Source organism: Ovis canadensis, chromosome 8 (genome assembly GCF_042477335.2).
Source record: "Ovis canadensis isolate MfBH-ARS-UI-01 breed Bighorn chromosome 8, ARS-UI_OviCan_v2, whole genome shotgun sequence".
NCBI classification, from domain to species: Eukaryota; Metazoa; Chordata; class Mammalia; order Artiodactyla; family Bovidae; genus Ovis; species Ovis canadensis.
Genome location: NC_091252.1, coordinates 83839062 through 83851077, shown reverse-complemented (window position 1 = coordinate 83851077; position 12016 = coordinate 83839062). Strand labels below are relative to the sequence as shown.

The 12016-nt window shown below is 46.4% G+C and overlaps 1 long non-coding RNA gene across 1 annotated transcript in view; it reads left to right on the top strand.

Annotated features, from left to right (window-relative positions):
* Positions 1-8346, top strand: part of LOC138444932 (uncharacterized) — a 34246-nt gene extending 25900 nt beyond the window's left edge. Inside the window, exon 2 of the long non-coding RNA XR_011258662.1 lies at positions 8181-8346. This is a non-coding gene — a long non-coding RNA (uncharacterized lncRNA). The remainder of the gene's footprint in view (positions 1-8180) is intronic.
* Positions 8347-12016: the final 3670 nt, after the last annotated feature.

Genomic DNA, 12016 nt, shown 5'->3' with positions numbered 1-12016 from the left:
TGGTCATTACAGATGTATTAATAACTAGTTGTTAGGATAAGGCTATACTGGAATAAAGTGGACCCCTAAACCAAAATGACTGTGTCATATATTAAAAGAGGAAATTTGGACACCATCATGAACACAGGGAGTACAGCAGATATGAATGTAGAGACTGAGGTGATGCTTCTGGAAGCCCAAGAACCAGAGATTGTCGGCAAACCACCGGAAGCATGGAACAGATTCTCTTCAGCTCTCAGAAGGAGCCAAGCCCATTGACAGTGTCATTTCGGACTGCCAGCCTCCAGAACTCTGATATGATAAATTCTGTTGTTTAAACCACCTGGTTTATTGTACTTTGTCATGGCATCCTTAGGAAACGGCTACAGGAAACCTCCTTCCCAATCTGGAATTCAGGCATTATTGGGGAGTGTGTGGTTGCAGCTCCGTGGATGACAGATTCATTCACTGAAATGCTGCAGTGAGTGCCATCACATCTCCCCTCAACCATCCCTTGTCTCACGCAGAATAGGAGCAAGAAGAAAAGACTCACGCCAGCGGCGAAGCAGCAAAACCCCTTCCTGCTGCCGTGGTCCCTCTGGCACCCTCTACTAACAAGATTTAGCATCACTCCTGCAACAAAGGAGGAAAGTTTACCGTGCCCTTCTCCGTGGCTGAGTAACCCAGAAGAGGTGGATTTAGAGTCCAGGGACCATTTATTGATAACTGGCACACACACCTCCTTCTTTTAGATGTATTGAAAGAACGTACAACAGAGTTTTGAGAAGGATTTGTTTCTTCTAGTGAAGCGGCCAGAGGCTGGCAGCCACACAGCAGAGTTGTTCTCACAGGTGTCCTTAACGTTTTTGGGTGTCATCAACCCTTCTGGCTGTTTGGTGAAACTTGGGTATACCTTCTCAAGATAGTATTTTTATATGTATAACCTAAAATACATAGAATTATATTTTTATTTAACTGCTGGGTTATCAAAAAACATCAGCTGATTTACCTTTGAAGGTATACTTTATTGCATGCAGCATACATATTCCTGAAAAGTTAGCAGTAAATCATAATTTCCTGATTTGAATGAGAGCCAAATCAATTTGAGTTTATTCTTCCAAGGACCTTATAATGAATCTTTTATAAATAAATAATTGCTTTATACTTTTAGTGATTTCTTTATAATCTATCATCTTGAAATTAAACCTTTAGCTATTATTTCCAAAAACACAAAAATAGAAAAGAGGCAGAGGAAGGGAGAGTTGACTGTCTTCCTGACTGTTGAGCTGACATCAGTCTTCTGCTGACCTCGACAGGGACCTAATGCCCTTGGTCTTTTGGTTCAAAGAGCTACACTGCTGGGTAGTATTTTATTCCTGGGTCTCTAGCTTAAGATGACAGATTCTCAGGCTCCATAATCATATGAGTCAATTCTTCACAATGAATACTTTGTTTTGTTCCTCTGGAGAACACTGACGAATACTATAGTAATACAAGTGCTTCTTATTCGTGCCTTAAAAACAGAATCAAGGGAATTCCCTGGTGGCCCAGTGGTTAAGACTCTGCACTCCCAACGAAGGGGGCACATGTTCGATCCCTGATTGGGCAACTAAGATCCGCATGCCCCATGGCACAGCCAAAATATAAATAAATAAATAACAAGATAGACCAGTGGGGCTAATAGTTACATACTAAAGTACCAATGACTGGAAAGGACATTGTGGAAGATCTGTAAGCCCTGTGAAGTGACATAAAAACACCTGTAGTTGTGTTGGTGACAACATCACAGGTGGTGATGGTGGAAGAAAAGGCTAAATTTCAGTTACAGGTTAGTGGAAGGCAAAGTATATAATTCTTCTATTCAAGTTTATGGACCCTTGGAGTTCAGAAGCCCTGTCCAGAGGTAATTCCAGCATTAACCTGAGGTTGAGCTAGACCTCGCTAGAGCAGGCAGGTATGCGTGAGGCTCACACCATGGAGACTATCACCCTGACACAGGCGTGAGCCCCTCAGCTGCACATACAACTCCTGTGGGATTGCAAGGGACTTAGTTGCTCTCCTGCCTCCTCCCACCGTAGCTGCTGCCTCCTGCATGGGGCAGCATGCAAAACACAAATGCATGCCAGGAAAGGGAAAGGTCCTGGCTGCACAGCGCCCACTCACAGAACAATACAATGGCCGACTTCAGAGTCCCTGGTGGACAGTCCCATGGTCCTGCCCACGCTTTGGCCAAATCAGTCAGTTAAGGAGGAGATGCTTGTGTATTTGCAAGTGTGGTACTGGACGGGCCCATTGACCCACTGACCACTTGGCTGCTGACCATCGAGACCAGGCTGACTGCCCTCATTGTGTTATAATGGCCTATAGACCCATGTTCTGAAATCCAGAACCAGAAGACAGGGCAGCAAGGCCTCATAATGTTTAGAGGCTGCACATTTGCGTTCTGCTCAGTTCCACTCTCCCTGGGGGTAGTCTCTTAAAAAAGAAAGAAAGGAAAAAAAAAAGATGCTGGCATACTTTCCTAGTGCGTTCTGTTCATCCAGCAAATACCTCTGAGCCATGGTGTGTGCCAAACACTGTGCTGGGAAGTCAAACTGAGTCCCCGGCCTCTGCCCTCAGTCCCCGGCCTCTGCCCTCAGTCTAGCGAGAGAAGCAGTCGAGCAGACAAACCACTTCAGTGTCCCGTGGTACCTACACAGGCTCGGAAGCCCACCCGGATGATGTGGAAGCAGGGAGGTGGGCAGGCAGGTTCACCTCATTAAAACAAAAAAACTTCACACACACACACACAAAACACACACCTGACAAGATTTGAAAGTTGCTAAGAGAGTAGCCCTTAACATTTCTCTCTCAAAAAATTGTTAACTATGCAAAGTGGTGGATATTAACTGAACTTCTTGTGGTGATCATTTCTCAATGTATACATACACCAAGTCATCATGTTGTATGCTTAAAACTAATATTACTATAACAGTATATGTCAATTACATCTCAACCCAACTGGGAGAAAAAGAATGTAGGTGAAGGAGGTATGGGCTTCCCAGGTGACGCTAGTGGTAAAGAACCGGCCTGCCAATGCAGGAGACATACTTAAGACACGCTGGTTCCATCCCTGGGTTGGGAAGATCCCCTGGAGGAGGGCACAGCAGCCCACTCCAGTGTTCTTGCCTGGAGAATTCCATGGACAGAGGAGCCTGGTGGGCTACAGACCATGGGGTCCTAAACAGTTGGACATGACTGAAGCAACTTAACACACCACGCACACACACACATGCTCTCACCTACACAGAGAGAGAGAGAGAGAGAGAGAGAGAGAGAGAAGAAAAAGAAAGAAAGAAAAAAAACTTAAAATGTTTTACTTTAAATTACTAAAATGAAAGCCACTAATCTCTATGTTGCTTTCCTTCTGAGTTTACCTATTGCATAAATATAAGCCACAGATATCAAGGACTCAAAAGGAGAGAATGGGGACCGAATTTCTCGTGCTCAGCCATTGAGAAAGCAATAAATTTCTGTTTTTTAAAAAATTTTTAATTAGAAGATAATTGCTTTACATTGTTGTGTTGGTTTCTGCCATACAACATCGGGAATCAGCCATAATTTTATTTATATATATATATATATATATATATATATCCTTTCCTTCTGAAGCCTCCCTCCCCCTCATCCCCCATCCTGCCCCTTTCTGTCATCACAAAGCACCAGGCTGGCCTCCCTGTGTTATATAGTAGCTTCCTACTAGCTATCTATCTTACAGAGGGTAACGTATATGTGTCAATGCTACTTTCTAAATTCGTCCCACCCTCTTCTTCCCTCACTGTGTCTGCAAGTCTGTTCTCTATGTCTGTGTCTCCATTCCTTCCCTGCAAATAGGTTCACCAATACTATTTTCCTAGATTCCATATGTGTACATTAATATATGATATTTGCTTTTTGCTTAGCACTCAATTTCTACCCCGTCTCATGGCCAGTCTATCTTCCCCCAGCTCCACTCACCGCCAGTGTTAACAAAAAGAACAAGTATAAAACATGAGGATAAAACAGTTTATAAAATTCCGTAGAGGGACCTCCCTGGTGGTCCAGTGGCTAAGACTCTGCGCTCCCAATGCAGGGTGACTGAGTTCCAAACCTGGTCAGGGAACTAGATCCCATGTGCTCCAACTAAGAGTTGGCATGACTCAACTAAAGACACTGCATGCTGCAACAAAGACCTGGGACAGCCAAATAAACGAATAAATATATTTTAAAAAATTCCATAGAGCATGGGAAGGCCAGTGGCTCAGCGGTAAAGAATCTATCTGCAATGCAGGAGACTTTCAGGCGTCACAGGTTCGATCCCTGGGTCAGGAAGATCCCCTGGAGGAGGAAATGGAAACCCTCTCCAGGATTCTTGTCTGGAGCATCCCATGGACAGAGGAACCTGGCGGGCTAGAGTCCAGGAGTCCGACAGGACTGAGTGACTGAACAACAACAAGCCTAAATTTTAAAATGCTTCCAGGACGGATGCTGATGGAGGAAGCGCCTCTGAGAGCTCTTCTGAGCGCTGACCCCTTGTTTTTCTGAGTGGAAGAATGGGTGAGAGAAGCTTGAGCTGATGACGTGGGCATAGCACAGTGGATCGCCTTCATGGCGCTCATGGAACGAGCACATTTCCGGGAGGAGCTGAAGTAAAGCAATGAGTTCTGGCAAGTTCTCCTCTCCTCCCCCTGCCAAAAATAAAAGAGTCAATGAATTGTTCAGTTTGCACGTTTGGAGTGTGCTCTGAGTTGAACCAGTCTCCCTGCCTCCGGCAGGTATTTGGCCTCACTAGGCTGTGTGAACCACGAGCCTGAGGAAGAAGCTTGATTTCTTGCTTTGTCAAAAGTCATTCTTTCATACACCTTGTGCATAGCTTTTCAAAAATGAGTGTGAGACATCTTCTCTTATTTTGGAGGGAAAATTGGAGGATTTGTAACATCCTCTGCTATCCAACCATCAAACGTTCTTCATGAGCAGCTCCCTCCCACCTCAAAGCCAATGAGGGCGGTGAGGATAGGAGTTCCCCAGTGGCCGGGGTGGCCAGTCTCCATCCAAACCGTCTTGACAGCACAGGGAATTATGGCGGTACACCTCCCGGCAAGGCCCTATCCATACATTCTGAGCCTGGGACGAAACAGGAAGTACCCAGGAGCCAAAGTAAACGCAGCTCCTCCCTGGAGAGGTGCCCAGGCCCTGCGTGTAGACCACAGCTGAAAGGGGCCTTGGAAAACTCTTGGAAACCTCTCCTAGGAAGATGGAAGAAATTCACACACTTGTCCCTGGTGATACAACACTGAATCTGCTCTGCAAACCACGGCAGGCCTTGGCGGGGAGCTCCCGGAGGTGAGGGCTTAATCCGGCCTGAGGACGCCTTGACAGACACTCGGGCCATTTCAGAAGCAGAGAGCGACTCTGAGGCTCGGAGCCCAAACCGGAGAACGGGGGACTCCCAGGTCAAAGACTTGGGACCTGGGTCTAGGGCAGTGTCTCATCTCTCCACCTTTATCCTCCTCCCCTCCAGCCCCACGGTCACCCACTGCTCCAGAGACATGCCTCTGAAAGAGATTTTAATTTGGCACCTGCGATGAAAGCCAAGAGGAGGGTTTGCAGGTCTAAGTGAGGATCGGCCTTGGCAAAAGTAGAAAGGGTTGAAATTAACCTCGGAAAAGGTATGGTGTTGTGTGGTATGTTAGTCACTCAATCAGGCCCGACTCTTTGTGACGCCATGGACTATAGCCTGCCAGGCTCCTCCACCCATGGGACTGTCCAAGCAAGAGTACTGGAGTGGGTTGCCATTTCCTTCTCCATCGGAAGAGCTATGGCAGCAGACAGATGGGTGCTGTGGTCCCATCTTCTGGTGCACCATTGTGGCCTCAGTGTGACATCCCAAGCCCCATCTGCCACTGATCAATGTAACAGAGAAGTGAGGGGCCGCAGCCCACTTTCCTGGGTCTGCCCTTCTAAGGGAATGCCCCCACCCTGTCACAAATTGGGGCTTCCCCGGTCTCCTCTCCCAGCACGGCTGCACACAGACCACAGGGTGTCAGAGGAGAGCCCCGTGCCTGTGACAGTCCTGCCTCCTGTCATGTGACCCCACTCCATTCTGACCAGAGCCCCCGCTCTCCAGGAAGCTTGAGTTGCCTCGGAGTTTATAGTCTGAGTTCTTAGAAGCTTGACTGAGCAGCACTTTTTTTTGTTTTTAAAGACTGGCAACTTTATTTTATAATTTTATTTATGTATTTACTGGTGGTTGTGCTGGGTGTGTGTTGCTTGGGCTTTTCCTTAGTTGCGGCTGGCGGAGGCTACTCTCTGCTCACGGTGCTCGGACTTCTCATTGCGGTGGCTTCTCTTGTTGTGGAGCACGGGCTCTAGGGCCTGTGGGCTGAGAAGCTGCAGTTCCCGGACTCCAGAGCATAGGCTCAGCAGCTGTGGCATGTGGGCTTAGGTGCTCCTGGGCATGCAGAGTCTTCCCGTATCAGGGATTGAACCCATGTCTCTCGTGTCTCGTACATTGGCAGGTGGATTCTTTAGCATTGAGCCACCAGAGAAGACCTAAACAGGACTTTTAGAAGCTGGTAGTTGTCTGTCTAGGTAGATACACCAGTTGCCCCTGTGTGGTCACTTGAGTGGCACCTCACTTCTGGCTTAAGTCACTAATTACCCCGGGACATGTGTGACCTAAACAGCTGTCTCTCATATCCCTTGTTATGCAAAGCAGTTGCTTGGAGGAATGTGAGTAAATCTGAACAGGGACCCAGTTGCCACCTGAGAAAGAAAGAGGTGTCATCCCCTAACCTCTTCCCTTTCAAGAATGCAACAGATAGAATGTCTCCGACAGACTGAGGTGGGTCAGACCGGAAAGGACACCCAGGCTCCCCAATGAGATGCCCAGTTCCAGGGGAACCTGAATCTGGATGATAACCTGGGCACAGTACCCCCATAGGAAGGTCCATTTGGGGGCTGGTTTTGGCTGATTGTTTGGCTGAAGCCCTAAGTAACCCCCAGTAAAGCCACCAAAGCAAAGAGAGTATCTTGTGCGGCTGGGAAGCCCTCCCCTTTGGAGGCTTTACATTTCAGATAGATGGAACTCTAAGACTGTCTTTTATCCTCCCTCCAAACAAAATGTCACCACGGTGTTTGTGTTCTTTGAGAGTGGAATAGGGACGCAGTGACGCTACAGCAAAAGAACTCGGCAGACCTGGAGCCTGTCCACGGGTGTCTCTGGTCCATAGGCTGTCCGTAGGCTTCTCAGAGACGTCCACAGACTTCTCTGGCTCTGATCGTAACCTATTGTTTCAAAGCGAGACAGGCTCCTTTGAGGTCAGTAAATCCTGCGATTCTTGGGCAACTCTTTTCAGGAATGTCTTAGGGAGAGATACACGATGCCCTATACTTTGGGGAAGTGGGGACTGAAGCAGTTCAGTTTGACAGAAAAAGACTATCCCAGGCGGCAACTGGGTCCCTGTTCAAAAGAGAGCAAATGGATTATTTTCAGAAATGGAAGAAGCTCAAAGCTGTTAGCAGTATTCGCTTAACTTCTATTACTGGCCCTTTAGACGAATGACATACTTCAGGAAATTGAAAAGCATGTATGAGAGACAGCACAGTGTCCTTGGACAGAAGTCCAGACAATTTGCGGCACTTTCGAATATGGTTTTGAATTGATTTATAAGGAATTGATCTATTAGGAAGAGCTGATTATCATATGAGCCAACATTTCCACTTTTGGTCCAGGGTAGGACAGAGACTACTTTGAAAAACTTTCACAGTACGGTGGTGTTCAATGCGTCCCCCTGGCCAGGCCACTGCTAAGGCCTGCATGTGCTCCCCTTCCCAGGTGGTGCCAGTGGTAAAGAACCTGCTCTCAAATGCAGGAGACTTAAGAGACACAGGTTCGATTCCTGGATTGGGAAGACCCTCTGCAGAAGGAAATAGCAACCCACTCCAGTATTCCTGCCTGGAAAATTCCATGGACAGAGGAAGTCTGGCAGGCTACAGCCCATGGGGTCACAAAGAGTTGGACACAAGCAAATTGGAAGGTGCACACGTGTTCCTGCAGGGTTCCTAAGCTGAAACCCTACCCTCCAATGTGATGGTATTAGGAGGTGGGGCTTTGGGAGGGGATGAGGATTAGATGAGTCACGAGGGTGGTGCCCTCATGAATAGAATCTGTGCCCTTACAGAACAAGAGGAAGAGTGTCTCTTTTTGTCTGCCGCATGCAAGGATATAAGGAGAAGTCAGCAGTCTAACCTGGAAGCAGGCCCTCAATGGAATCTGATGGCATTAACACTCTGAACTTGAACTTCCATCCCTCAGAACTGTGAGAAATAAATTTCTGTTGTCAATAAGCAGGTCTGTAGTTTTGTGTTATGGCAGCCTGGGCTGAGACAGCTATCAGTTCAGTTCAGTTCAGTCACTCAGTCGTGTCCAACTCTTTGTGACCCCATAAATCGCAGCACGCCAGGCCTCCCTGTCCATCACCAACTCCCGGAGTTCACTCAGACTCAATTCCATCGAGTCAGTGATGCCATCCAGCCATCTCATCCTCTGTCGTCCCCTTCTCCTCCTGCCCCCAATCCCTCCTCCTGCCCCCAATCCCTCCCAACATCAGAGTCTTTTCCAATGAGTCAACTCTTTGCATGAGGTGGCCGAAGTATTGGAGTTTCAGCTTTAGCATCATTCCTTCCAAAGAAATCCCAGGGCTGATCTCCTTCAGAATGGATTGGTTGGATCTCTTTGCAGTCCAAGGGACTCTCACTCAGTTATTCAATCAACATTACCTTAGGTATTGCTGTGAAGGTGTTATGTAGATGTGATTCAAGTCTATCATCAGTTAACCTTTAATAAGAGAAACTAAATATGGGTGAGCCTGGCTCAGTCCACTGAAAGATGTGAAGAGCAGAGCTGAGGATGAAGAAATCCTGCTTGTGGACAACAGCTGATGTTCCTGCCCAAGGGTTCCAGCCTGAGCTCCTGACACGGTGCCCTATGGATATGAGGTTTTCCCAGATAGCCCCCCATGACTGCAGAAGCAGATCTGTGCAGTACATGTCTCCCTTTCTTCTTCTTCTCCTTTTTTCCCTGAGCCATGCAGCTTATGGATCTTGGTTCCTAGACCAGGAATCAAACCTGTGCCCCCTGCAGTGGAAGTGTGGAGTCTTAACCACCAGACTGCCAGGGAAGCCCCCATGTTTCTTAAATATATCTCTGATTGGTTCTACTTCTTTGAACTCCGACTTATAGGGCAGGTGATTTTAATGTTGTTCAGGCTAAGAACCAGAGTTATTGAGTAGTGGTTAAGCCAAAGGGTGGGCTTTCCCAGGTGGCTGAGTAGTAAAGAATCCACCCACAATGCAGGAACCACAGGAGAGGTGGGTTTGATCCCTGGGTTGAGAAAATCACCTGAAGGAGGGCACAGCAACCCACTCCAGTGTTCTTGCCTGGAGAATCCCATGGACAGAGGAGCCTGGCGGGCTATAGTCCATGGGGTCACAAAGAATCAGACAGGACTGAAGTAACTTAGCACAAACACATGCGAGAAATAACCCAAGGTCAAATCTCATCTCTTCTACCTACACCTCTGTGACTGCAGTTCTCTCAGCTGTAAAATGGGGATCACAGTGTCTACCGCAGGGGGGCAGTGTGAAGGCCAAATGCTCTCTTGTATGTCAAAAGTTCAGTGAGCAGCTGGACTGAATCCTGCCCGCTGCTTTTTATAATGTCAGGCTATTCTGGGCCGTGAGCAACAAAATGCCATTCGAACAAAAATGAGCCTGGTTTGCATCTCATGGCTCGACATCTAAAGTTTAGGAGTTTATTTCAGAGTCAAATAACACCTCTTTCCTCCAACTTGCTCCTATGGTCTGCAAGAGGGCTCCAGACCCTTAAACCCACCTAGAGCAGGCGGTCAGACCTCTCTGCTAATTAAAGCAGTAATAAGGGGAAGCCAAGAGCCCCACCATGGGGCATATCATGAACTCCTTATTGCCAAATTCAGACTGAAATTGAAGAAAGTAGGGAAAACCGCTAGACTATTCAGGGATGACCTAAATCATATCCATTATGATTATAAGTGGAAGTGAAAAATAGATTTAAGGGACTAGATCTGATAGACAGAGTGCCTGATGAATTATGGACGGAGGTTCATGACATTGTACAGGAGACAGGGATCAAGACCATCCCCACGGAAAAGAAATGCAAAAAAGAAAAATGGCTGTCTGGGGAGGGCTTACAAATAGCTGTGAAAAGAAGAGAAGTGAAAAGCAAAGGAGAAAAGGAAAGATATAAGCATGTGAATGCAGAGTTCCAAAGAATAGCAAGGAGAGATAAGAAAGCCTTCTTCAGCAATAAATGCAAAGAAATAGAGGAAAAGAACAGAATGGGAAGGACTAGAGATCTCTTCAAGAAAATTAGAGATATCAAGGGAACATTTCATGCAAAGATGGGCATGATAAAGGACAGAAATGGTACAGACCTAACAGAAGCAGAAGATATTAAGAAGAGGTGGCAACAATACATAGAACTGTACAAAAAAGATCTTCATGACCAAGATAATCACGATGGTGTGATCACTCACCTAGAGCCAGACATCCTGGAATGTGAAGTCAAGTGGGCCTTAGAAAGCATCACTATGAACAAAGCTAGTGGAGGTGATGGAATTCCAGTTGAGCTCTTTCAAATCTTGAAAGATGATGCTGTGAAAGTGCTGCACTCAATATGCCAGCAAATTGGGAAAACTCAGCAGTGGCCACAGGACTGGAAAAGGTCAGTTTTCATTCCAATCCCAAAGATAGGCAATGCCAAAGAATGCTGAAACTACTGCACAATTGCACTCATCTCACATGCTAGTAAAGTAATGCTCAAAATTCTCCAAGCCAGGCGTCAGCAATACGTGAACTGTGAACTTCCAGATGTTCAAGCTGGTTTTAGAAAAGGCAGAGGAACCAGAGATCAAATTGCCAACATCTGCTGGATCATGGAAAAAGCAAGAGAGTTCCAGAAAAACATCTATTTCTGCTTTATTGACTATGCCAAAGCCTTTGATTGTGTGGATCACAATAAACTGTAGAAAATTCTGAAAGAGATGGGAATACCAGACCACCTGACCTGCCTCTTGAGAAACCTATATGCAGGTTAGGAAGCAATAGTTAGAACTGCACATGGAACAACAGACTGGTTCCAAATAGGAAAAGGAGACTATCAAAGCTGTATATTGTCACCCTGCTTATTTAACTTCTATGCAGAGTACATCATGAGAATCGCTGGGCTGGAAGAAGCACAAGCTGGAATCAAGATTGCTGGGAGAAATATCAATCCCTCAGATATGCAGATAACACCACCTTTGAGGGAGAAAGTGAAGAGGAACTAAAAAGCCTCTTGATGAAAGTAGAAGAGGAGAGTGAAAAAGTACAACATTCAGAAAACTGAATGCTTACAGCTCAACGTTCAGAAAACGAAGATCATGGCATCTGGTCCCATCACTTCATGGGAAATAGATGGAGAAACAGTGGCAACAGTGTCAGACTTTATTTTGGGGGGCTCCAAAATCACTGCAGATGGTGACTGCAGCCACGAAATTAAAAGATGCTTACTCCTTGGAAGGAAATTTATGACCAACCTAGACAGCATATTGAAAAGAAGAGACATTACTTTGCCAACAAAGGTCCATCTCGTCAAGGCTATGGTTTTTCCAGTGGTCATGTATGGATGTGAGAGTTGGACTGTGAAAAAAGCTGAGTGCCAAAGAATTGAGGCTTTTGAACTGTGGTGTTGGAGAAGACTCTTGAGAGTCCCTTGGACTGCAAGGAGATCCAACCAGTCCATCCTAAAGGAGATCAGTCCTGCGTGTTCTTTGAAAGGAATGATGCTAAAGCTGAAACTCCATACTTTGGCCACCTCATGCGAAGAGTTGACTCTTTGGAAAAGACTCTGATGCTGGGAGGAATTAGGGGCAGGAGGAGAAGAGGACAACAGAAGATGAAATGGCTGGATGGCATCACTGACTCGATTGACCTGAGT